Source organism: Scylla paramamosain, chromosome 4 (assembly GCF_035594125.1).
Source record: "Scylla paramamosain isolate STU-SP2022 chromosome 4, ASM3559412v1, whole genome shotgun sequence".
NCBI classification, from domain to species: domain Eukaryota; kingdom Metazoa; phylum Arthropoda; class Malacostraca; order Decapoda; family Portunidae; genus Scylla; species Scylla paramamosain.
The window spans coordinates 9,712,501-9,740,000 of record NC_087154.1 but is presented as its reverse complement, the minus strand read 5'-3'; the positions used below and the strand labels follow the sequence as shown (position 1 = coordinate 9,740,000).

The following is a 27,500-nucleotide window of genomic DNA, read 5'->3' as shown; positions in this document are numbered from 1 at the left end:
CCTCAACAGGAAGATTCTTAATCATCTATCACTTCACATCCTTCTATCTGACTGACGGAACAGTATGGGTTCCGTCAAGGCCGCTCTACTGGTGATCTTCTGGCTTTCCTTACCGAGTCATCCTCTTTTAGAGATTTTGGTGAAACTTTTGTTGTTGCCTTGGACATATCAAAAGCTTTTGATACAGTCTGGCATAAAGCTTTGATTTCCAAACTACCTTCCTCGTATCTGTGAGAGGCTCTGAGGGAACACGTTAAAGCGAATCTATTACTTTATTAATACTCTGGTGTGTGCTTAGGAAGGCTGGGGCATGCTGAGGAAGACTGGGGTAGGTTGAGGTAGGCTGGGGTACGCTGGGGTAGGCTGATCCGGCTTAGGTCTAAAGATATTTGTTGTTTTGCATGTATGTTTGTTTCTGCCTCCGTCTCTCTCTCTCTCTCTCTCTCTCTCTCTCTCTCTCTCTCTCTCTCTCTCTCTCTCTCTCTCTCTCCTGCACTGATTTCCTCTCACCTTTCCTCCTTATTGACACTTCCCCACTCCCTCTCTCCCTCTCCCTCTCAAGAGACAGACAGGTGACAGGTGAGAGGAGAGAGCGAGGGGTGCCTGCTGAAATGAGACGGAAATATGCAGAGCGGGCCGGCGCCATTTAAGGAAGGGTTAGGACAAGGGGCAGGTGAGAGAGAGAGAGGGAGGGAATGAGATGAGGAGAGGGGGAGACGGAGAGAGGGAGGGAGAGAAATACCTGTCAATTACCTGAGTGACATGACCTAGCCCACCTGTCTCTCTCTCTCTCTCTCTCTCTCTCTCTCTCTCTCTCTCTCTCTCTCTCTCTCTCTCTCTCTCTCTCTCTCTCTCTCTCTCTCTTTTGCAGTCATCACCATCATCGTCACCACCACTACCACCACCACCACCACCACCACCATCATCACTATCATTGTTAGTCATCATTTTCACCACTACGACTACTTCGGCAATGATTAAAAGTGATTCATCTGCTGCTGCTGCTGCTGCTGCTGCTGCTGCTGCTACTACTACTACTATTACTACTACTACTACTACTACTACTACAAACATTTCACTTTACTTGTGCCCTGTTACTAGAGAAGAAATAAATATGTATTTAAGCAATCTAAAAACAAACACTGCTCCAGGATATGATGAAATTCCACCTAGACTGCTAAAGATTACAGCACAGTACATTGATATACCTCTGACCCACATTATTAATCTCTGTTTTCAGCAAGGTTGTTTTCCCGACAAACTTAAAATAGCTAAAGTGATTCCAATATTTAAGTCGGGTGATGTTGACGATGAAAATAATTATAGACCAATATCTATATTACCATCTATTAGCAAGATATTTGAAAAAGCTATTGTTCAAAGATTAAGGAGGTTCCTGGAAGATTTTGATCTAATATCAAATAATCAGTTCGGTTTTCGTAATAACATGTCAACTGAAAAAGCCATAATGCAATTTACAAGTAAAATTTACAGTAATTTGGAAAGGAAACGTTATGTAGCAGGCATATTCTTAGACCTTTCGAAAGCCTTTGATACACTGAATCATGCAATTTTACTTGATAAGCTCTATAATAGTGGAGTAAGAGGAACACCATTAAAATTATTAGAAAGTTATCTAACTAATAGGAAACAATCAGTATACTGTAATAAAAAATCATCACAACTAAAAGTTATTCACACAGGAGTTCCTCAAGGGTCAATACTGGGCCCATTGCTCTTTTTGACATATATAAATGATATCTCTAATGCCTCTGAAAAATTTAATTATGTATTATTTGCTGATGATACAAATCTTCTTTTACATGATGATAACTTAAATAATTTGCATACTGCCTTGAATACTGAATTAGAGAAAATTAGTAAATGGGTGTCTGCTAACAAATTAAAGGTAAATGTTACAAAAACAAATTATATATTATTTCAAAATCGATCTGTGGAACATAGAATGAGGACAGTTTATATGGAAGGATGTGAATTGAAAAGGGTTTCATGTACAAAATTTTTAGGGGTTTTAATTGATGAGAATTTAAACTGGAAAAACCATATACAATCACTCTGTTTGAAATTGTCAAAAATTTGTGGGGTATTGTACAAAATTCGTCGTAACCTAACAATTGATGCCTTGAAAAATCTATATTACTCACTATGTTATCCTCATTTTATATATTGTTTATCATTATGGGGTTGTACATGGCCTTCAGTTGTAAAAGAAATTATTGTAATGCAGAAAAAGATTTTAAGAACCATTACATTCAAAAGAAAACATGATTCCACACAGTTTTTGTTCACTGAATTGAAATTACTGAAATTTGATTACCTATTGCAATACTTTTGTCTTTTATCTGTTTATAATGACTTAAATGAAATTAGGAGTACCAGGAAATTGTTCAGATATATTCATCATAGCCAAGGAACTAGAGGAAATAATATCAACTTGATTTGTCCACAACATAGAACAACATTGTATAAATTTTCAATACATTGCTTTGGACCTACGTGTTGGAACGCTTTACCTGATGATTTGAAGACTATAACTAATTTCAATATATTCAAAAGTAAACTTAAAAAACATTTTCATAAATTGCAAAGTCTATCAATTAATGCACAATAATGTCAAATGTAGTTCTTTTTTTTTTTTATGGATAGGTGTGATTATTAATGTCATGATTGTCTGTAAGATGTAAGTTTTTGTCTTAAATTGTTTGTAATATAATTATTAATCTTAATTTTTACCTATTGCCGTCATGGAAACATGTATTACTGTAATTAATCTATGTCATGTCTGCTTAAGAGCTTAGCTCAGCAGACTAATGCCTCAACAATACCTGTACATAACTGTTCATTGTATATACTGGTGATATGGCAATAAACTAAACTAAACTAAACTAAACTACTACTACTGACAAGTTATCATCAGTTGTATGGATATTACCGATTTTAACTACTTTTGTGATGAGTAAATTTAAGTTTGGTTAGGTTAGGTTAGTATATCACAAATCACGTGACCTAATTTACCTAACCTAACCGAACTTAACATTATATAATTTAAACTAGTCTAGCCAAATATACCCTAACTTAGCCTAGTATAATCTAACGTAACCTAAGGCAAGTCATCTTAACCTACCTGAACCTATCTGAACCTAATCTAACCTATCTGAACCTAACCTAACCTATCTGAACCTAACCTAACCTAACCTAACCTATCCTAACGCACTTAAACTAACCTTGTAAAGCTGAATGTAAAAATAAACTGTGTTGGCTTATCTTCAAGTCATTCCTACTATCACCATCACCACCACCACCACCACCATCACTACTACCAGAACCACCACCACCACAACCACCACCACCACTAGTTTATCATGCTCTTTATAGAATCAGTTATACCTGTTTAACGTTTCTCATACAAAGCACGACCCCACAAAAACACAAACACACACACACACACACACACACACACACACACACACACACACACACACACACACAAACACCCTCCCCAACACATACACATTACATTTTCAAGTTATCATAGACACATTATCAGTTCTGTTTTTTATTTCACTGTTCGTACTACAACACAATTACGTCCTCCTCTCCCTCCCCTCCTCTCCCTTCCGCTCTCACTCTCTACTGAGGGAAACGAGGGGAACATAACCCTATAGTTCAGTTTTCCCCTTGAAACTAAGGGTCTAGTGAGGGGAAATGTGAGTGAGGGGAGAGGGAAAGAGAGGAAGGAGGGAAAGGAAAGGGAGATGTGGTGAGAGAGGGAAAAAAGAGAGGGGAAAGTGAGAGGGGAAGGGAGTAATGGAAAAGTGAATGGCGGTCGCAAGAAGTGAGAGGTGCGAGAGAGAGAGAGAGAGAGAGAGAGAGAGAGAGAGAGAGAGAGAGAGAGAGAGAGAGAGAGAGAGAGAGAGAGAGAGAGAGAGAGAGAGAGAGAGAGAGCTGATACTGGGCCAACCGGTTTTCTATGATTTATTAATGGCTTAGTCCTTCCCCAACCCTTCCTGTTCTCTCTCTCTCTCTCTCTCTCTCTCTCTCTCTCTCTCTCTCTCTCTCTCTCTCTCTCTCTCTCTCTCTCTCTGTTGTCTGGAAAACCGACGAAACTTGGGAACGAGAAGGTTGGGAAAGCAATTTACATTTTCATTCTCTTTTCATTCTCTTCCTCTTCCTCCTCTTCCTCCTCGTCCTCCTCCTCCTCCTCTCCCTTCTCCTCCTTCCCTTTAACAGAATATCGTCGCCTCTCACACAAGACAGTAACATCAATTGCCTTGTATTTCTTTTTTTTTTTTATACGTTCCAAGTCGCTCCTTGTATCTCTCTCTCTCTCTCTCTCTCTCTCTCTCTCTCTCTCTCTCTCTCTCTCTCTCTCTCTCTCTGGTCTGGTCCCTAACGTGATTCCATTTCTGGTTTTCGTTTTCTTTGTTGTTTCCTCAAGCACACACACACACACACACACACACACACACACACACACACACACACACACACACACACACACACACACACACACACACACACACACACATATACACAAACGAATAGTGAATAAAAGCAACTCCTATTTTGATTCATCAGTGAGAGAGAGAGAGAGAGAGAGAGAGAGAGAGAGAGAGAGAGAGAGAGAGAGAGAGAGAGAGAGAGAGAGAGAGAGAGAGAGAGAGAGAGAGAGAGAGAGAGAGAGAGAGAGTAGATGAGTAAGTCACGAACAAACAATTACTTTTTCTAAGTCAGTCAGTCAGTCAGTCAGTCAACCAGCCACTTAGTCAGTCAATAGTCAGTCAGTCAATCAGTCAGTCAGTCAGTCAGTCAGTCAGTCAGTCAACAGTCAGTCAGTCAGTCAGTCAGTCAGTCAGTCAGTCAGTCAGTCAGTCAGTCTATCAGTCAGTCAGTCAGTCAGTCAGTCAATCAGTCAGTCAGTCAGTCAGTCAGTCAGTCAGTCAGTCAGTCCATCAGTCAGTCAACAGTTAGTTAGTCAGTCAGTCAGTCAGTCAGTCAGTCAGTCAGTCACGCAGTTACGTAAACAGTCGGATAAAAATGCAGCTAGCCATCCATCCATCTATCCAGTCAGTCAGTCAGTCAGTCAGTTAGTTAGTCAGTCAGTCAGTCAGTTCGTTAGTCAGTCAGTCAGTGAGTTGGACAGTAAAGTAATTATTCATTTTGTGAGTTTGCAATGTCAGTAATTAAAAAATGGACATCACTCTCTCTCTCTCTCTCTCTCTCTCTCTCTCTCTCTCTCTCTCTCTCTCTCTCTCTCTCTCTCTCTCTCTCTCTCTCTCTCTCTCTCTCTCTAGGTAATATTTCTCTGCCTTACTTTCCTTTCTTGCTCTTTCTTTTCTTCCTTCTCTTCCCTTTCCTTCCTTCGTGTTCTCTTCCATTCATCTCCTTCATTTCTCTTCCTTCTCTTTCTTCCCATCATTTCTCATTTTCCATTTCCGACATTCTTTTTTTTCCTTCCTGCTTCCTTTCTTCCTTCATTCATATACCTCCTTTACCTTTCCTCCTCCCTTCTCTTTTATTCATTTCCCTGTTTCTCTCCAATGTGTTCTTTTCATTTTTCCTTAAATTTCTCTTTTTTTCTGCTTCTTCCTTTTCTATTTTCTTTTCCTCTCAAGACATTCATGGTTCCCTTTTCTTCCTTCTTTTTCGTTTATGTAATTTTTTCCTTCCTTTCACAAAATATCAAACTGGCTCTCCCTCCTTTCTTTCTCTCCCTCCTTCTTCCTAGTTTCTTTCTATCTCTCCCCTTCCCTCCTTCTCTTTCCTATTCTCTTTCTTCCTCTCCCATCCCTCCTTCCTTTATTTTCTTATTCTCTTCTTCTTTCCTCCCTTCCTCCCTTATCTTCCTATTTCCTTTCCTCCTCTCCTTCATTCCTTCCTTCATCTTCCTATCCTCTTCTTTTCTCTTTCTTCCCTTCTTCTCATTATCTTTCTCCTCCATCATTCCTATTCTCTTCATTTCTTTCTCCTTTTTCCCTTCCTGTTCTCTTAGTTTCTCTTCCTTCCCTCCTCCTCCTTCTTATTCTCTTCTTTTCCCTTCATTCTCTCCTCCTCTTTCCTGTTCTCCTTCTCTTCCTTCCCTCCCTCCTTCATCTTCCTATTCACAGCACTAATGTAATGTTCATCTCCTCTTTTATTTTCATTTCCCTTCTACTTCCGCTCCCATCAATTGCTTCCTCCCCCTTTTCATCTCCTCTCTCCCTCCAACCGTCCTCCCTTTCTTTCTCTCCCCCATTTTGTTTCTTCTTCTTCTTCTTCTTCTTCTTCTTCTTCTTCTTCTTCTTCTTCTTCTTCTTCTTCTTCTTCTTCTTCTTCTTCTTCTTCTTCTTCTTCTTCTCCTCCTCCTCCTCCTCCTCCTCCTCCTCCTCCTCCTCCTCCTCCTCCTCCTACTCCTCCTCCTCCCTTACCTGTCAAGATACACCTGCCAGAACCTAATCAAGACCCTTGCGTTTTCGTGCCTTTGAGGAGGAGGAGGAGGAGGAGGAGGAGGAGGAGGAGGAGGAGGAGGAGGAGGAGGTGGTGGTGGTGGTAGAGAAACAGACTGATGGACAGAATTGATGATGGTTATTTCAGTATTTATTCTGTGTGTGTCTGTGTGTGTGTGTGTGTGTGTGTGTGTGTGTGTGTGTGTGTGTGTGTGTGTGTGTGTGTGTGTGTGTGTGTGTGTGTGTATGTTTGTCTAGTTTTGGCTCGGTGGCTTCTGTCTTTCTCTCAGTCAGTCAGTTTGTCTGTCTGTCTGCTTGTCTGTCTGTCTGTCTGTCTGTCTGTCTGTCTGTCTGTCTGTCTGTCTGCCTGTCTTCCTTTCAATTTCTCATTCTAATATAACCTCTCTCTCTCTCTCTCTCTCTCTCTCTCTCTCTCTCTCTCTCTCTCTCTCTCTCTCTCTCTCTCTCTCTCTCTTACACACACACACACACTAGCAAGAATATCTGTTTATCTATTTACTATTGAACTACGTGTGAAAAAAAGAGATAGATACAGAAGAAGGCTCCCTCTTCACCTACCTCTCCCTCTGACGTGCAGAGAGAGAGAGAGAGAGAGAGAGAGAGAGAGAGAGAGAGAGAGAGAGAGAGAGAGAGAGAGAGAGAGAGAGAGAGAGAGAGAGAGAGAGAGAGAGAGAGAGAGAGAGAGAGAGAGAGAGAGAGAGAGAAATTAACTAGGCAAGGAATATGTTTAATGGTTTAAAATTCTGATTTGGGAACATTTTTAATTATGTCATTAAGAGCGGGAAGAGGAGGAGGAGGAGGAGGAGGAGGAGGAGGAGGAGGAGGAGGAGGAGGAGGAGGAGGAGGAGGAGGAGGATTAAGAAGATTGAAAAGGAGGGAGGAGGGGAGAGAAAGAAGAGAAGATGGATAAGAAGATTGAGAAAGCGGGAAGAAAAGAGAGAGAGAGAGAGAGAGAGAGAGAGAGAGAGAGAGAGAGAGAGAGAGAGAGAGAGAGAGAGAGAGAGAGAGAGAGAGAGAGAGAGAGAGAGAGAGAGAGAGAGAGAAAGGGAAGATGTGATGATTTAGGGTAAGGAGGAGGAAATGATAATAGGAAGAAAAGGGAGGATGAAAAATATGAAGGATGAGAATATTGGAGAAAAGGAAGAGGAGGAAGAGATGAAGAGACTGAAGTGGAAGAGGAAGAGGGAAGGAAGACAAGGAAGGGATAGAGGGAATTAAAGTGAGAGGGAGGATTAGAGGAAGAAGAAAAAGATAATGATTAAAGTTGATTATCTTCTCTTTTTAGTTCTTCCTTTCTTTCTTCTTCTTTCTTCTTATATTCTTTCATTCATATATTCCCTTCTTCCTTCGTTTTCGTCATTCTCTCTCTCTCTCTCTCTCTCTCTCTCTCTCTCTCTCTCTCTCTCTCTCTCTCTCTCTCTCTCTCTCTCTCTCTCTCTCTCTGTCTCTCTCTCCAAAAACTTTAAATAGCTGCTCTTAAGGAAGGATTATGATTGGGTCCCCACTCCTCGCACGCTGATTGGATGGAAACATTGGTATTTGGGCTTCCTTGCTCCGTGATTGGTTAGCTAGTAGCGTTCATTGGTAATCTCGGGCGTTGATTGGCTAAGCTCTCCTCCTCCACACCCCCTCTCCTCCACCTCCTCCTTGGGATAAAATCGGAAACTTTTTTTTTTTATTTTCACTGTCGATAATTAGGAAGTTTTTTTTTTCTTTTTTTTTCTGAGAGGGGATGGATTCCTTTTGTTCTCGTTTCTTCTCTGTTCTTCATTTGTTTTCTGGTTATTGCTTTGTTTTCTTATCTTGCTTATATATAATTTTTTTTTCTTGTCCTCCTCCTCTTTCTCCTTTTTTCTTGTATTTGTTCTTCTGCTCCTTCCTCTTCGTCTTTTCTTTTCTTTTCTTTTCTTTTCTTTTCGTCTTATTCGTCCATCTCTTACAGTGACTTTCCTTCTCTCTTTTCTAGTTTTTTTTCTTCTTCCTGTTTTTCTTCTAACTCTCCTTCACACAGAATTTTGCTTTTACTTCATATTATTCTTTATTTTTCTTCTTTATTTCTGTATTTTTTATTCATTTTATTTATTTATTTTTATAACTGACGGAAGCACGGATGGACTTTTGAAATGGCAGGAATCTGGACTTCGAGGAGGGAGGAAGAGTGGGAAGGAGTGAAGGAGGGAGTGAGAGGCAGAGTGGGCAAGTGAGTGGTAGTGAGTGAGGGAATAAGGTCAGGAAGTGAGATACTGAAGAGGGGAATGGAACGAGAGAGAGAGAGAGAGAAAAAAAAAAAAAACAAGTGATGAAGGACAAGAGTAAGAGGAATGAAGGAATGATTAACAACAAAACAATGCGGAAATTAACTGTTATTCTCACTCCGGCACCCCCTGCTTGCTTCTGTATATCCCCTTACCTATGACTTGATCTCCTTCAATGTGGAGGTTTCAAGACACTAGGATAAGAGTAAGAGGAATGATTAAGAAGAAAACAACTAATGCAAGAGTTAACAAGTATTCTCAATCTTTCATCCCTGCTACTGGTAAACTCTTAAACTCCCTGCCTGCGTCTGTAATTCCCCTTACCTGTGACTTATTTTTATTCAAGGTGGAGGTTTCAAGACACTAGGACAAGAGTAAGACGAAGGATTAAGAAAAAAAAAACAAATAAATAAATAAATAAAATAAAATAAATAAACAAATAAATAAATAAATAATAATAATGCTAGATTTAACCTACTACTGGTAAACTATGAAATTCCTTGGCTGCTTCGTTATTCTCCTTACCTATGACTTGATCTCTTTTAAAAATGGAGGTTTCAAGACACTTTCCCTTTAGTTTTGGTTAATCTTCCAGGCAGTATACTTTAGAAACTCGCGTCTTCAGTGGAGTTTTCCTTCTACTGCCTCTTTTTAAACCCTTGGCCACTGCTCCTCCTATGTAAATAAATAAAAAAATGAAAAAGGAACAGTAAATGGAATTGAATTAGCATCACGTCAAAGGGAGAGTCGAGGTGATGCAGTGGCTGTCTGGTTTAGCTATTGCCTGGTTGTGTCTGCTGCTGCTGTACTCTTGGTTCGAACCCCTGTATGTGTGTGTGTGTGTGTGTGTATGTGGGTGTGTGTGTGTGTGTGTGTGGAGGGAAAACAGTGACACGCATCTCGACAACCACACCCAAATACAAAACTTGAAAACAACGGAAGGAAAATGTTACTTCTTGCTCCAACTTTGCTACTTACACTACATGCATCTCTCTCTCTCTCTCTCTCTCTCTCTCTCTCTCTCTCTCTCTCTCTCTCTCTCTCTCTCTCTCTCTCTCTCTCTCTCTCTCTCTCTCTCTCTTATAGTCCCTCCCACCATCATCTCCATTCTCTCCCTTCTCCATTCACATACGTCATTTCCCTCCTTCATCCTTCTCTTCCTCCATTCATCTTTACTCCCCACCCACCATTACTTCCCCGCACCCATCCATATATAACCCTTTTCTCCACCCATTCTTCCATCCCCCCATGCCTTCCTCCTTTTATCCTTTGCTATAGAACTTCCCCTTATTCCTTCCCTCCATTTATCCTTTCCACACCCACACACATTATTATTACCCTTTCCCTTCCACACACACATTCCAAAGTCCTGCTTTCATCTTCTCTTTTCTCTTACCTTCCTTGTCTTTCGTCTCTCATTTCTTCTCTCCATTTATCCTTCCATATCCACACACACATATTCCTAACTGTTACCTAAATTCTCCTTTTCTTGTTACCTTCCATCGTTCTTTGTTTCTCTCCTCCCCTCTCTCCTATCCACACACACACACACACACACACACACACACACACACACACCTTTTGGTTTTAATTACGTCTTCCTTCTCTCTCTCCTTCCTTACCTCCCACCTGCAGAAAATCCTCCATCCCTATCTCTTTCCTTCCCTCCCACCCACAACATCCACACTCTCCTCCCTCCATCCCTCTCTCTCTCTCCCTCCCACCCACACACATCCACACGAAGCCTCACAGAATCAGAGCCACTACCGCCACACCTTTCCCCAACCCGCATCTCGCTGCCGTGCTCCCCCTGAATAATTTACCAACACGAGGCCTGGCAGGTGTAGTATACGTTTGGAGCTTACCTCTGCCCGGCCTGTTCAGAGACGGGAGGACGGGTTAGTTTGTTAGGTTAGGTTAGGGTAGGTGGGTTAGCTTGTTAGGGTTGCGTAAAGTTAGGTTAGGTTAGTTTGTTAGGTGTGGATGTGTGGTGGTGTAAGAGAGGTGAGGAGCTGGATTGGTTAGGTTAGGGTAGGTTAGGTTAGGTTAGGTTAGGTTAGGTTAGGTTAGGTTAGGTTAGTGTAGATGTGTGTGATAAGTGAGATGAGGTTTTGGGTAGGGTAGGTTAGGTTAGGTTAGGTTAGGTTAGGTTAGCTTAGATTGCGGCTATGTGTGTGTGTCTGTGTGATGAGTGAGGTGAAGGATTAGGTAGGTTTATGAAAGGCAAGGCGAAGGCGGTGAGGTGTAAGGAAGATGAGGAAGGATTAGAGTAAGTATATGGTTAGTTGGTTAAGTTAGGTTAGCGTATGAGTGTATGTGATGATGGGTGAGGTGAAAAGTTGATTAGGTTTATGAAGGGATGAGACGAGGAGAAGAAGCTGCATGAGGGAGGTAAGGGAAGGATAAGAGTAAATAAGTGAGGAAGAGACAGGGAAAGTTGGTAGGGGAAGAAAGGAAAGTAGAGATATTAAGTGTGTGAGTGTGTGTGAGTGAGACAGTTGCAGGAGAATGAAGATGAGGGAGAGATGAAGTGTGTGAACAAGTGTGAGGGGATGAGACAGGGAAAATAAGTATGTGAGGGGAGATCAGGTGAGGGAATCTGGTGGTGGGGAAGAAAGAGCTGCCTGGGGATATGTGGAAATGACAGGGGGATTGGACAAGGCAATGAGTGTGGCGGGGAAAGGAAATGAAGCAAGGATGACTGAAGTGAGCATGAGTGAACGAGACAGAGAAGAGAATGAGTAGAGAGAGAGACTGTGCAAGGACAATGAGCGTGATGGGGAATGAGAGAGATAAGAATTGTGACAGTAGATGCAAGAGGGATGGAGATAGAGGAGGCTAGTGAGGAAAAGAGAGACTTTTAGGCAGAGTGGAGGAATGAGGAATGGGAAGTAAGAGTGACGGGGAATGAGGGAGGTCAGGAAGGGATTGTGATGGGAGTGTGAGGGGAACGTGCAGAGATGGGGGACGGAATGAAGGGCTGCGTACTGTACAAACGGCTGGGATTCAAGGTCTGTTATGTGGAATGTCAGTGAGGGAATTGGATAAACATCACATCAAAAAAGACACAAGCGAGAGGGCAAAATGCATGAAATGAACTCATGTAGGAAAAAAAAAATAAAAAAAGGGGGGTTTGGGTATGAGAGAGAGAGAGAGAGAGAGAGAGAGAGAGAGAGAGAGAGAGAGAGAGAGAGAGAGAGAGAGAGAGAGAGAGAGAGAGAGGAGAGAGAGAGAGTCAGGAATCAGAGAAAATGTATATAAATTGTACTTCACCATTTTACTTCTCAATGAAGTGAAAAAGGGAATAAATATTTTTGTAGTCTAAAGTACTGAGAGAGAGGAGAGAGAGAGAGAGAGAGAGAGAGAGAGAGAGAGAGAGAGAGAGAGAGAGAGAGAGAGAGAGAGAGAGAGAGAGAGAGAAAAAAAACATGTAAACTTTGCTTCGTTAATTCGAACTCATCCATTTGCCTCACTCCTCCTCACTCCTCCTCCTCCTCCTCCTCCTCTCTTGCATTCGAGCGTAGGTGTGTATAACAAATTACCTTCATTTACCTGTACTAATTTAGCTAATTAATTAATCAACGCCCCCTTGTGTTCCTTTCCTCACAATCCTCTTTACTGCCCCATACCTCTGTGTGTGTGTGTGTGTGTGTGTGTGTGTGTGTGTGTGTGTGTGTGTGTGTGTGTGTGTGTGCGCGAGTCTGTCTGTCTCCTCACTTGTCTGTGTCTCCTTCCTCCTCTTTGTGTGTGTATGTCTATCTCTGTTTATCTGTTTGTGTGTCTGTCTGTGTGTTTGCTTTCCTGTCTGTGTGTTTATCTACTCACTTGTCTGTCTACCGGTATTTTTTTTCTTTTCTTCCTGTTTGACTGACTGACTTTTTCTTTCTGTCTACCTGTTTGTCTGTTGGTCCGCTTCTCTCTCTGGGTCTGTCTGTTTATTTGCGATTTTCTACTTACAATTCAGTGACTTTTTCGTATCTGTATTTATTTGCTCTCTCTCTCTGCATGTCAGTGTTAGTTTCTCTCTCTCTCTCTCTCTCTCTCTCTCTCTCTCTCTCTCTCTCTCTCTCTCTCTCTCTCTCTCTCTCTCTCTCTCTGTGTGTGTGTGTCCCCTTAATTACACTACCTAAGTAAATTGCTGACTATTATGCACCTGGATTTTCAAAACTACCTGACAAAGTTGCAAGCGTTAAATTGATGCAACACCCAGCCTGCCTGTGTCTGGTAATGAGCACAGGCGCCTCGTCACTGGACCGCGTAACAAAGGTCCGTCACATGTACACACGTCAGCGAGATCACCCTGACCCCCGCCACCCTCTGCCGTGACGCCCCTTGCTGCTTCTACTGGTGGTGGATCGTGAATTACGTTGTTTGGCGGGAAAGGTGTTTGGTTTTGCTTCAGTGTTGCTTAGCTTGTTTGTGTGTTACTGTGGTTTAGTTGTTAGGGTGTTCTTGTGTAATTCAGAGTGTATTTATGTGTTATTCCGCCTTTTTTTTTTGTGTTATTCTTGTTGTTAGGTCAACTGGTTTACTTTTGTGTCACTCGTAATGTTCTTTTATCAATCTGTTTTTAGGTTGCTTAGTTATTCTTTGGTTAAGCAGTCTGTTGTCGTGTTATTCAGTCTATCTTGTGTTATTTAGGTTTTATTGTGTTATTCATTTTTTTGTTTTTGTTAATTTTGTTAGTGTCATTGTGTGTGTTCTTGTGTCCGTTCCGATGTCAGTCAGTCTGTTTTTATGTTTTTTTTTTTTTTTTAATCTGTTCTTGTGTTATTCAATTTGTTCTTTGGTTATCTGGTCTATTTTTGAGTTATTTTCTTTTTGGTTATGTACGTTCTTGTTATTCAGTCTTTTCTTTTGCCATTAAGGTTTTTCAGTCTCTCTTTCTGCAGACATTCACGAGTTTATGGGTTTTCTTAGTGCAGTAAATCGGTGTGTTTAAGGAGAATAGTAGGGAAGGAACCTTCTCAGCATTAACACACTCTAGGATTCCACAACAGGGCAAGATATTCCTACTGTTTCCCCCCCCTCCGACTCATCTCGCGAGGATCCTTCCACTCCACTGTCCTATCTCTTCATCTGTTGGTGCAAAGTTGTTTATAGGAAAGACATTAACATCAGCTGTTGCCTGTTATCCTTTGCAATATTCTGTCATACTCATCAGCTGTTCCATTCCATTCTCTCTCTCTCTCTTTCTCTCTCTCTCTCTCTCTCTCTCTCATCTGGTCCGATCTCTATAACTTCTGTGCAAAAGTTCGCTGAGGATACAAAGACGCGGATGACATCACGCCCCCAACAAAGCAGCGGGTGTGAGGGCGTCGCTGGAAGAGTGTTAAGTCGCCGCCGTGGTCTGGTTAAGAAATCGAAAGTGTCTCTTAAGCGGAAACGGACCTCGGACTCTCAAAATCTTCCTTCAGCCATCAAAATCCAAAGAAAGGAAGAAAAAAAAAGGAAAGAAAGAAAAATGAGGAGAAAATAACTAACCTAAAAAAGCTGAAAATTTAGTTGAAGAAAAAAATGAGTAATAAAGAAAGGAAGGAAGAAAGAAAAGAGAAAACAAGATAATAGAGGCTGAACATTTGGCTGATAAAAAAAAAAATCTTTGGTAATAAAGAAAGGAGAGGAGAAAGAAGAGAGAGAACAGATTTTTTTTTTTAAGCTGAAAGTTTGGGTGAATAATAAAGAAAGGAAAGAAGAAAAGAGAAAACATAAAAGAAAATGCTGAAAATTTGTTGAAGGATGCAAAGTAGAGAAAAATAATGCATAATGAATAATGCAAAGTAGGGAAAACGAGAAAACAAAATAAAAATAAGCTGAAAGTTTAGGTGATGGGAAACGAAGTATAAAAAAAGAAAGGAAGGAAGGAAGGAAGGAAGGAAGGAAGGAAGGAAGGAAGGAAGGAAGGAAGGAAGGAAGGAAGAAATGAAAAGAAAAGAAATGAGAACAAAACAAAACAAAACAAAACAAAACTAAACTAAACTAAAGAACAAAAAAAAATAGGTAATGGTAAAAGCGAAGTAAAAGAAAAAAGGGAGAATGAAGGGAGAACAAAAAAAGAGAAAATAACTAAACATTCTGCAGATTAAAAATAAAAGAAGAAAGGAAAAAAAAAACTAAAATACAAAAATGAAACTGAAAATTTAAGAGATGAAAAACCGCGGGGTAAAAAAAAAAAAATCATTCAACACATCAAAGGTTTCTGTTTTAAAAATAATAATAATAAAAAAAATAAATAAAAAATAAAAAGAATTCACATTTTCATTTTACGGGCAATGTGACGAGGCGGCGCGGGGGTGAAGGCAGCAGCTGGGCGGGCACGTGGTTTTATCATTACAAAACAACGTCTCGTGATTAATAAAGGCGCAGTCTCAGTGTACGGTTGCTCCAAGTGGTTACGTCATGTCCAGGGAATTTCATGGCTACAAACCGAAAGGAAATATGGATTAATGATGTGTTCTATGTTAAGAGCGCCGCAAAGACAAAGAATTAACAGAAAACACCGCCTCGTGATCAAAGGTGCAATATTCTGTGTACAATTTTGCCCCAAGTGGTGATGTTATGAAGGCCAGTGAATTTTATGGTTAGAAATTAAGCAGAAATAAATGTATACGAATTATCTTATATTAACAGCTCTACAAAGACCGACAATTATGAGAAAATAACGCCTCGTGATTAAAGGGGCAATATTCTGCGTAAGGTTGTCGCAATGAGAACAAAACAAAACAAAACTAAACTAAACTAAACTAAACAAAAGAAAAAAAAAATTAGGTGATCGCAAGTGGTGCTGTCATGAAGGCCAGTGAATTTTGTGTCTACGAATTGAGGAAAAATTAGTGTTTATTGGTTAATGGACTACTTTATTTTAACAATTTATGGAAACACCAAGAAGTCAGAGGAAGTTGCCCAACATTTTTTTTTTTTTTCTGGAACATCTCATAAAATGCCTTGATTATTTTAGAGAACAGCATTGTTTCTTTTATTCATTTTTATGATACTGGCCGGTCCCCGAGACACGTAAAAAATAAATAAATAAATAGAAAATAGATAAACAAGTAAAAGAAAATAAATAAATAAATAAACTGATAGATAAATGCAAAACAATAATTATAAATAAACAAATACAAAAAAATTGGGTAACTGAACACCTCCAAGGAACGAGCTTCATCTGGAAGAAATAACGCAGCGTGATTGGCCCCTGCACTGCTGATGACGGCGTGACACTTACAGCTTTCCTGGAACACCCCTGAGAGGTTTTACTTGATGAAAAATTAAATAACACGCTGTATAATGTGCTAACTATACTATTACTCCTTTTGCTGGAGTAGCGTCTCTCAAAATTATAATCTAAATATACAGAAGACTATTAAACCTTTTATATATATCTATTCTTATTTATTTATTTATTTATTTATTTATTTTTGCTTTTCAATATAGCTAATGATTTTTAAGTTGTCTGTTCCTCCACATGAAAAAAAATTACTGGGTATTATCATTATTATTATTATCATTATTATTATTATTATTATTATTATTATTATTATTATTATTACTATTATTATTACTATTGCTTTTATCATTATCACTACTATTACAAGTATCATCATCATCATCATCATCATCATCATCACCATCACTTTATAAAACCAAAGAAATCCCATCCGTCAAAGGGTTAAAGATTCAATTATAACAAAGATCTAAAGACACTGCGTATGTAAACACTCCTCTAGCACACCATGGAGTACGCGCCGCCACCCTGCCATGCACGGAGTGAGGGGAAGCAGTCTTGGATCTCTCAGCTGACACGGGGCGCAGGGAAATTCGAAGCCTTTCATCGAGGAGCAAGGGACCTGATCCGCTCCTTCCCCCGCGCTAAGAAATATTGAGGAAAAATTGACGGAGATAAATCTGTTCTGGGTGAAATATAGAGGGAAAAAAAAAAAAAAAAAAAAAAAAAAGCGCCACATCCCGGGAAGGTGATGAGATTTCTGAAACTCCTGGAGCGAGACACGAAAATCACTCCCTATTTGCTCCTCGCTATCTGAACGAGAGGTGATGATACACAGAACTCGGGTGAACCTAGGTACAGTTGCCCTCCACACCAGGTAATTCTCCCACAGTGATATCAGTGGGAGGTAGAGGACATATGAAGACTGCGGTCGTGTTAGGTAATATAAACTAATACGAATATAGTTTCACTGTTTTTCTTTTTTGTCGTTTATTGATGTGGAAAGAAACGCCTGAGTTCTCTCTCTCTCTCTCTCTCTCTCTCTCTCCTCTCTCTCTCTCTCTCTCTCTCTCCTCTCTCTCTCTCTCTCTCTCTCTCTCTCTCTCTCTCTCTCCCCACTTCCCCTTGTGCCTCATACCTACATATTTGCCTCACCCCGCCCCGCCAGGAAGTAATTATCCCTCTTAAAGGCATGTGTTTACAAGCACTCACCCCGCCAGGCCGCCGCGCCGCCACCTGTAGTACTTCTGCACCTTCCGCCTCGCCCCGCCCTCACCTACAAGCTCATTATCATGTTATTTTTTTTTCCTTCTAATTCAATTTCGTTTCTACCCATTTTAATTAGACCTTTAGTTGTACAGAATGTTGCATCCAATTAGAATAACATATAATCATAATACAAAGCTTGATTTAAGAATAGTATATAATTAGAATACAAGTCTTAATTTATACTTAAGGGCAATATTATGTTTTTTTTTTCTTCCTACAACAAATTTCTTTATCAAGGTATTATAATTATACGGCAGCTGCACAGTGTTCCGGTAATTATAATAACATAGAATGGAATTAGAGCTTGTGTTTCGATTTACACTCAAGGACAATTATCCATTCGTTACAATAACATGTTTTAGTTGTACAGAGTGCTGCGGCTAATTAAAATAACGTAGAATAGGATTAAAACATACTTTGATTTAAACTTAAGGACAATATTACACCCGCTTTGCTATAAAAAAAAAAAAAAAAGGAAGAGGAAGGTGGAATAGGAAGAGAAAAAGAAGGAAGAGAAGGAGGATGAGGACCAGGATGAAGAGTTGTAGTCGAATTCTCAGTGCATTCCTTGTTCCACCTTATAATTCAACCCCACTCAGCCATTACTCATTATGATAATTTCAGGCTTCGTTATAACCGTGATGTCACTAAACTTAACACTACAGATTCGTTACTTAACACTTTACACAGACCAGTAACATCAATAATAACAACATAAATGATTTCGCGCAGGAAAGTGACTCGAAGCAGTTCAGTAATTGGCACGTACAAGCTTCAGTCACAAAAACATCTTCAGATTTACTAACACCGATAAGTTGCTTTATTTTTTATTTATTTATTTATTTTATTTTTTAGCAGGTAATACTCCACCATTAGAAGCATCACTACCGTCACCACCCCAGAATTAAACACACGTACATCATCACCAACAATGATAAGTTAACGCTCACTCATCACAGCCATCACTGCCCGTCCTGTCGTCACCATCCCACGATTCAACACACGAACATCACTCTTAACACTTCAGTCATTACTTCAGTCTCTCTCATCACTGTAATACGTTCAGTTATATCAGCACAAACAGATTACGAAATACTCATTACAACAGTCACTACCATCACCACCACACGATTCAACACACGAACATCACTGTAAACACTTCACTCATTATTTCAGTGTCTCTCTTCACTGTAATACCTTAAGCTCTATCACTACAAATAAGTTAGGTAATACTTAACCCTTACAACCATTACCAGAATCACTTCCTCATTATTTAACACGAGCATTACGACATTAAACATTCCAGTCATGCTCCCAGTCCCTCGAATCACTGTAACACTCTCATCTCCATCCTCACTGTTAAGTAATAGTTTCTCATGACAACCAGCAGTGCTACCACCATCTTACAACTTAACAAAGAAGGAGACACAAGGAGAAAGTACGCGGTTTAGAATAAGGTCGACAAGTTTCACAACCAGCCCTTAACACAAGGAAATTAATCACTTTCAAATCCTCAACACTTCAGTCAGTCTTCCAGTCTCCTCTCTAATCATTGTAACATCGTCTCCCTCACCACATCTCCGTCAGGTAATACTCGAGTCATTATAATCACCACCACCACCACCACCACCACCGTTACTACCTAGCAATTTAACACACAAACATTACTCATTCTGTCACTCGCTTTTCCAATCTCCAATCACAGTAAAATCCATAACGCTAACATCACAAGCTCGTCAGTCAACACAGTCACTACCCCAACCACAATAAGCTCAACACACACATAGACAAACATCAATCATTCTAAACACTTTCAACCACTTTTCCAAATCTCCTTTCCAATTACTGCAACATTACAAACACTACCACCACCAATACTTCACCAACACACACACACACACACACACACACACACACACACACACACACACACACACACACACACACACACACACACACGCCATCAATCACTTTTCCAATCTGTTGCTCAATCACTGTAACATCCTCAACCTAAATGTCAAGTCTTCGTTAAGTAATATTCAACCACCACCACCATCACCACCACCACCACCATCATCACCACCACCACCACCACCACCACCACCACCATTCCTCGAAGAAGCCTCCCCTCATCCTTCTTCCCCACTTGCAGGATCTTCAGATGAGATATTGATTCCTAGACGACATTGATTAGCTTTAGTATCCCCTCCCTCTCTCCCTTCCTCCCTTCCTCTCCCTCTCTACCAATTCTCCCTCCCTTCCCCTTCCCTCCCTCCCTATTCCCATTTACCAGTATAAGAGGGAGGTAAGGCGAATGATGAGCTGAAGGGATGGAAAAGGAGGGAGGAAGGGAGGGAGGGACGGAGGGAGTAGGTGATGTAGGAAGGAGAGAAAATGGAGGTGAAGATGAAGGTAGTCCAAGAGAGGTGAGGAAGGAGTGTAAACAGAATCTGCGTGTTGATAAAAGAGCTTAAGGGTGAGAGGGAGAGGGAAAAAAGGGAAATAATAAGAAATGACAGTCTCTCTCTCTCTCTCTCTCTCTCTCTCTCTCTCTCTCCCTCTCTCTCTCTCTCTCTCTCCTCTCTCTCTCTCTCTCTCTCTCTCTCACCGACACACACACACACACACACATTTTCGTCCAATATCTTCAAAGGATGGAGTAGTACGAAAGAAGACTGAAGAGAGAGAGAGAGAGAGAGAGAGAGAGAGAGAGAGAGAGAGAGAGAGAGAGAGAGAGAGAGAGAGGAGAGAGAGAGAGAGAGAGAGAGAGAGAGACGAAAGGACGCTCTTGTGTAATATTCTTATTATGGAAGGGGAGGCTGGACCATGTTGGCACCCTCCCTCTCCCTTGGCACCCTGCAGGGACTGGCACCCTCCTTCATTCCCTCCCGAATTCCATGGAAACGACACCCATGATGACTACAGAGGAGGCATTCCAGCCTCCGCGCGAAGGAAATGGTAGAAGGAGGAGGCGGGAGATGAAGGAGGGAGGAAAAGAGATGTAGGAGCAGGGCAAGATGAAGGGCCTGGAATCTACAAGGGTAACAGTGCCAAGGAAATGAGGGGACGGTGGCTCGGCGTGGCGTGGCGGGTGGACGGTGCCAGAAAGAGGGAAAGAGGGGAGGGAAGGTGAAGCACTGAGGGTCAGGGAAGACGCTACAAAGAGATGGATAAGGAGGAGAAGAGGAAGACACAACACACTGTCACACCAAGCCATACATACAAAGGAAAGTTACACAGGAGGACAGTAAGATATACATTGCCGTTCATACAAAGGCCAAGCAGTTACATACAGTAGTACAATAAGAAGTGTAGGTTTTTAACAAGGAGTATCTGTTGACTGACCGCTCTGTGTAAACTACGTATAACACAGTACACAATAGTACAGAGCAAGGAGCCTTCCCGCCCACCCGATCCCCTCCTCCCCCTACAGCCACCTCGCCGTGTGTCTATTGGAGAGAGAGAGAGAGAGAGAGAGAGAGAGAGAGAGAGAGAGAGAGAGAGAGAGAGAGAGAGAGAGGAGAGAGAGAGAGAGAGGAGAGAGAGAGAGAGAGAGAGAGAGAGAGAATAAAAGAAAAGAAAAAAAGGAAACACTACGTCTCTCTAAGCCTAACCAGAACATTTTGTGGTGATACGCGAAATTCAGTGAGAATACTGTAATAGATTGCCATTAAGTAGACGGAACAATGTTAGTGGAGGAGGAGGAGGAGGAGGAGGAGGAGGAGGAGAAAGTGAATATAGTAATGATAACAATGAAAATGAGAATAATGACGATAATAAAGAAAATATGTAAAAAAAAAATGAAAACGAATAAATGTAGTGAACGAGAGAGAGAGAGAGAGAGAGAGAGAGAGAGAGAGAGAGAGAGAGAGAGAGAGAGAGAGAGAGAGAGAGAGAGAGATCCCACCCGCTGATCGGCACAGAGGGAAGATTACACCGCGCCGCCACATTACCAGGACGCTCGGGGGGCGGCGCGGCCCTCCTGCGGGACCCTCGAGTGGGATTCCGCCACTCTCTCGAGCCTCCTCACCGGTATTGGAACATGATCACCTCTAATTACTCCCCTCGCCATCCCCATCTCCTTTACTAATAAACGTGAACACCTTATTACTCCTTTAACATATAATTACTCCCTTTAATATCCCCCATCTCCTTTACTTGTGAACTTAAGCACATTAGTATTCATTATTACTTCCTTTAACATACTATTACTCCCTTCACTATCTACTATTTCCTTTACTTATGAGCTTGAACATCTTACTACCCCTTGTTACTCCCTCCAAAATATTATTACTCCCTTCAGTATCTCCCATCTTCTTTATTTATGAACTTAAGCACCTTCCTACTTCTTATTACTCCTCTCAACATCACCTTCCTTCTCTTACAAGCTTAAATGTTCTACTCCTCATTACTCCCTTCAGCAGTCACTCCCTTCGATTTGCAAACTTAAAAACACTTATTCGTATCTACTCCTTATTACTCTCTTAGGCATCCCCGATCTTTACTTACAAACCTGAAAATACTCTACTTCTTGTTTTCTTCAATATTTCCTTCCTATACTTACCAAGATGAACTCTACTCCTACTTCTTATCACTCCCCTCAGCGTCCCCTTCTTTTACTTACCAAGCTCACCATACTCCTTATTGCTACTCCCTTCACCGCCTTTATCTTCATACCAACTTCCAACTTCTCCTACTCCCTTCCTACAACACCACAAGCTACACCTCTCCATTACCTGTCAACTCGCACTCCTCTCTTGTAACTGATGCCACGTTTTCCTACAAGAGTTACGCGTCTCATTGTGTTCTCTCTCCATATCCCTCTCAGGTGTACCTCCAATAGTCGCCAGTTACATATGCTACAGTGAACTTTCTCCCGGTGTCTGTTTCAGGTGTCCCTATATTCCCTACGGGACTCGTATTCGTGATTGGTTAGTTTTCGAAGATGATTTTCTGTCAGTGAAGTATGTAGGAGCCTTGCTGATTCATTTACTGCTTTGGTTATCCTTTGTTGATCTCCCTAATACTGTAAAAATTGTTTGCATGGAGACACAGCAGAGAAAAGTGGTTGAGGTTTTGTTTCTCTTTACGCTACAGACATATTTAAGAGAGCTTAGCACAAACATACGTACCTAGTGTCTTAAATGATATAGGTATTAAAGGGGAAAAATTATGTCTAACACTCAAGGAAATAAACTAGGCCGCAGCCGTGCGCTTTGGGGGCCTGAAGACTCGAATCCTGGCCACGGTCCAAGGGTAGGAAGGGCATCCACTCAGGGTAACAGTTCCCAAATGCCAAATCAAAGTCTTTCGTTAGGAGGCACCGTCCTGGCCCTGAAAAACTAGGGAAACCGAAAAAAAAAGTGAAGGAATTAAACTATCGCTAGAATTATGAGAAACACACTTGAGAACCCCAATGACTTCCACTAGAGCCTCTCAGAAGTAGCCACGATAAAGAGACGAGAAAGTTTGAGAATACGGTCCCCAAACTACCCTTTCCTCTTTATCTCTATCTTTTCAAATGTACTTATCTCTCCTACAGTTACGTCTTGAAAATAAGTCTCATCCTTTATCCACGGCTGTACATCACTCGTCTCTATCCTCTCCATGTCACACAGGTTCGTCTCTCCTCAGTCCTTCTCGCTGCCCTGTCTCATCCTCGTCCCACAGTTGTTGTTGCGGCGGCTAAAATCAATCAGTCCATCAGTCTTTGTCCCTCGGCCTCAATCTAAGCGTCCATCTTACACCCACGTTACTCCCCAAGGCTGAAGATCATTCCCCGCCACTTACACTTCTTTCATCTCCCCCCCTTAGTCATTCCTCGTTTTCTCCCTGTCCCTATATTCATCTCCTAAATCTCTTTCACTCATTCCCCTCTCTCCTTTCTTCCTTTACTTATCAACAGTTATTTGGTCTCCTTTCCTGTAGTTATTCTTAGTTCTCTTCCTCTCTTTTAATCACTTTTCAGATTCTTCCTAAACTCATTCTCTTCCAAACATGGCCACCACACCTCTCTCCTCCTCTTTCCTCCTCTTCCTCCTCTCTCTTCTTCTCTCTTAGTCATTTCTAACTTTCTAACTCATTCTTCCAAATCTCTCAGCTTATTTTCTCTTCAATATGGTCACCTCTCTCTCTCTCTCTCTCTCTCTCTCTCTCTCTCTCTCTCTCTCTCTCTCTCTCTCTCTCTCTCTCTCTCTCTCTCTCCTCTCCCCTTTCCTCTTCGTCACCACCACTTAATCTTCTTTCCCAGTCATTCCTAGCTCTCTCTCTCTCTCTCTCTCTCTCTCTCTCTCTCTCTCTCTCTCTCTCTTACCAAACTCACTCTCTCCTTATTATGACCAGGCCTCATTCACCCAACTCTTCTCCCTTCCTCACTCACCGTAATTCACCTCTCCCGGCCATTCCCAGTCCCCTCTCCTCTCACTGACTCTCTCCGCTTCCTCTTCCATCTCTTCCGCATTCACTCCACTCAGCCTTCACTCTCTCTCTTCCTCTCCCATCTCTCCTCTCCCCATTCCTCTCCTCCAGACTCACGCTCCCAATTCTCAAACCTTCCTCTTAACACGCGTCCGCCTCTGACCTGGCTCACCCATCCTCATCAATCTCCCTCTCCCTCTCCTCTCACTCCCGCCTCTCCCCGTGTAACACCCTGACCTCCTCCTTCCTTCCTCCCGCCATCCCTCCCGCCGTTTTCTTTCCAACACACTCTTATCGTCACGTAATTGCAAAGTTCTCGAGGGAAAATGGGAAGTGAGGAAATTGAGGTAGATAGGTGGAGGGAAAAAGGGAGAGTTGCAGGAGGTGGGAAATGAAGTAAAGAGGATAAAAGGAGGAGTAAAGGAGGAGGAGGAGGAGGTTGAGGAGGAAGAGGAGCAAGGGCACGGAATGAGATGAAGGACGAGAACGAGGAGGAAGTGGAGGAAGAGGAAGTGGTGGTGATGGGGGTGATGAGAATAAGGTAGGTAGGCATTTTGGTGGCCACGCAAGGAATTGATGTGATACCAGTGCCCGGGCTGAGTGGCACTGATTGATGCAGGGAGTGTGTTAGTGCCAGGTGGTGGTGGTGGTGGTGGTGGTGGTGGTGGTCTCTGCAGGTGATGACGGCATATCCTTAACGCGGCGCTACCTTCCTCCACCTGGGCAACTAATTACTCACCTGTGTGGTCCTGCCCGGCAACATGGCAGATGACGTAGGAGAAGGAGGAGGAGGAGGAGGAGGAGAAGGAGGAGGAGGAGGAGAAAAGTGGGGTAGTTTCCAGACAACCTCCTTATCCTTTTTTCTTAACATTTAGCTTTTGACTGTCTAAAAAAAAAAGAAAGGTCTTTGACAATTTGATCGAGAGCAACAGCAGCACCAGCATCATCACCACCACCACCACCACCACTACCACCACCACCACCACCTGATCTTTACGCGAAGGTTCCAGAAAACATATAAATCCTAAGAAGTTTCTCATTCCTTTTTTATTTTTTTTTTTTTTTTAGAATACAGACCAAAAGACGTAAGGTTCTTGTTTCTATTACTTTTGGTAAGGCTTGTAGCTCTCTCTCTCTCTCTCTCTCTCTCTCTCTCTCTCTCTCTCTCTCTCTCTCTCTCTCTCTCACACACACACACACACACACACACACACACACACACACACACCTGCGGGCTACACAATACATCCCAACACCTCCAACTTTACGAGACACTCAGAGGCAGTATTGAGGCACGTAACAAGACGCCAGTTACCATCGCGCCGGGAACCAGGCCGCTGTACCCTGCGAGTTACGACAGCACCAATTCACTGCAGGAAGCGAGGCAGGGTCCTGGAAGCTATTCTCACTCCCCTCCCAAAACTCAAGAACTAGACCTTCACTTTTCCTAGCAGCTACTCTCACCCTCCTTTCAGAACCCAGTAGTCTCACCCTCCCTCCTTCCAGCACCCAGCACTCTCACCCTTTCTCTTTCCAGCACCCAGTACTCTCACCCTTTCTCCTTCCAGAATCCAGTAGTCTCACCCTCCTTCCACAACCCATTATTCTCACCCTCCTAAAACCCAGTACTCTATCTCTCTCCCTCCTTCCAGAACAGTACTGTCACCCTCTCTCCTTCCAGCACCCACAAGCTACTCTTAGTCTCCAGGGTACTCACCAATACAGGAGTGGCGTGTAATATGTGTCTCATACAGCAGTGAAAGGCGACACTCTTAACACGCCTCGGCACTGCACCTAAATTGGTCTCCAGCTGGTGTTTGTTCCCTCGGCGGAGACTGCCACGTGCCTCTGAAAAAAAGAAAAAATTAAAGATATGGACTATAAAAACAGTTTTTACTCAGACTTGAATTGTGATAAGAGGAAGGTTTCAAGACACTTTTTTTCTTATAATTTCGGATATTCCTTGAAACGAACTTTTTTGGGGGGACTGGGATCTTCAGTGGATCTTTTTTTAATTTTTTTATTATTTTATTTTTTGCCCTTAGCCACTGACCCTCTTAAACAAAAAAAAAAAAAAAAAAAGAATAAAAAAATACACATTCTATCTACGAACAGAAAGTGAACTTTTTGAATTTTTTTTTTTTCAATGTAAGAGTCCAAGATACGTATTCCTTGACCTTTGTGCTTCTCATTGTGACTTCTACTTATAACATGGTGCAATGTTAGTGATTCGGGTTTAAAGTTTTTTCGTAATTGTAATGATATTTGAGCAAGGATTCTGCATCGTCATTGGGAAAAACACCGATGAGAAGCAGACAAGTCATCTCTGCGGCCTTTGAGAAGAGTCCTGGCGAGAGAACAAAGCGTTTAAGAACACAAGCCCGAGACAATTGAGAAAATAAGAAAATCCACTATAAGTAATTTTCGGTTTGGTTCATTCCTAAAAAAAAAAAAAAAAAGAAAGAAAAGAAAAGAAGGAAAATAGACAAGAAAAAAAAAATCAATGAGTTTTGTCTGAAACTTTATACTAAAAAAAAAAAAAACTGCTAACCAGAAGAAATTTTTGGCACCTTTGATCCATAATATATTCTTTTGTTAAAAAAAATCACTGATAATGCTCAGGAAGCATTAAAAATTCACACACGGAAAAACGAACTCCATTGTATGTTTTACCTTTTATGGTTTTTAAAGTGATACAGGCCTATTGAATCACTGTTGTTGTTGTTGTTGTTGTTGTTGTTGTTGTTAGTTGCTGTTGTAGTTACTGATGCAGTTGATGTTGTTATTGTTGTTTAATGCTGACAGTAATTGAATGATTTGATGGCTCTTAACACTACAGTCCTTATCATCATCACTCATGTTTCCAACCGATTCCTTTATTCGAAAAAAAAGTAAGAAAAAAAAAAAACTCCGCAGGAACTGTATTTTTTTTTTTTTTGGCCGGTCATCTGACGCAACTTGTACTGTACACCGAAGAACAAAACATGTACTCTAATGCAACTCTGTCTAACTCTAACACAACCTTTAATTCTCAGCACCACGAAGAACCACCACCATCACCACCACCACCACATTGCTACCTAAAAAAAAAAAAAAAAAAAAAAGCTACGAACTCACACACGACAGAACATTCAAGAGAACATTCAAAACTCTCACTTCATTCCAGCCAATCAAGAAAGTACACCACACTCTAGAATACGAAGAAATACGGAAAAAACACTAACCAGCTCTGAAGAGACGAAGCTGCCAGTATGTTTTCCCTCTTCTTTCGCTCATTCTTCCTCTCCATCGGTTGTGGTGGTGTTCGATGTGCATATTTTGTGGCGGAGAGCTATGAGGTGAGAGAAGCAAACAAGGCAATGCAAATGGAGAGAAAGGCAGGTGGAGGAATATTGGCAGGAGGAGAAAGAGAGAGCGGGGTAGGTGAAGTTATTGACTGGTGGAGAGAAAGAGAAAGAGAGAGGGAGAGAGATATTTGGTGTTGGCAGATTAAAAACAGCAACACAGGAAGTGAAGGTGGCAGAGGCAGACGCAGGTGCTAAGAGGTAAAAGAAAATGTACAGGTGGTGAAAGTGGATTGGTGAACAACAGGAAAGGTGGGGAGACGGACAAGTGGAGGTGCTGATAGGTGGAAAGAAAAAAAAAACAGTACAGATGGTAGATGCGGATAAACAGACAGGCAAAGATGATAGAAGGAAGTAATATAGTGTAAGCGGACAAGAGAGCAGGACAGGTGAAGAGAACTGATAGAAAACAATGAAAAAAAAAATCTACAGGTGGATAAATAGACAGGTAATGATGACAGGAAAAAGACAGTACAGTTGAGGTGGACAGGAGGATACAGGACAGGTAGAAAAACAGAAAACT

The 27,500-nt window shown here is 41.6% G+C and overlaps 1 long non-coding RNA gene across 2 annotated transcripts in view; it reads right to left on the bottom strand.

Moving 5' to 3' along the window:
* The window catches only part of LOC135099717 (uncharacterized), a 536,836-nt gene that overhangs the window by 128,111 nt on the left and 381,225 nt on the right, over positions 1–27,500 (bottom strand). For both annotated transcript variants that reach the window (XR_010268311.1, XR_010268310.1), the window contains exon 6: positions 25,351–25,481. This is a non-coding gene — a long non-coding RNA (uncharacterized LOC135099717). The remainder of the gene's footprint in view (positions 1–25,350; positions 25,482–27,500) is intronic.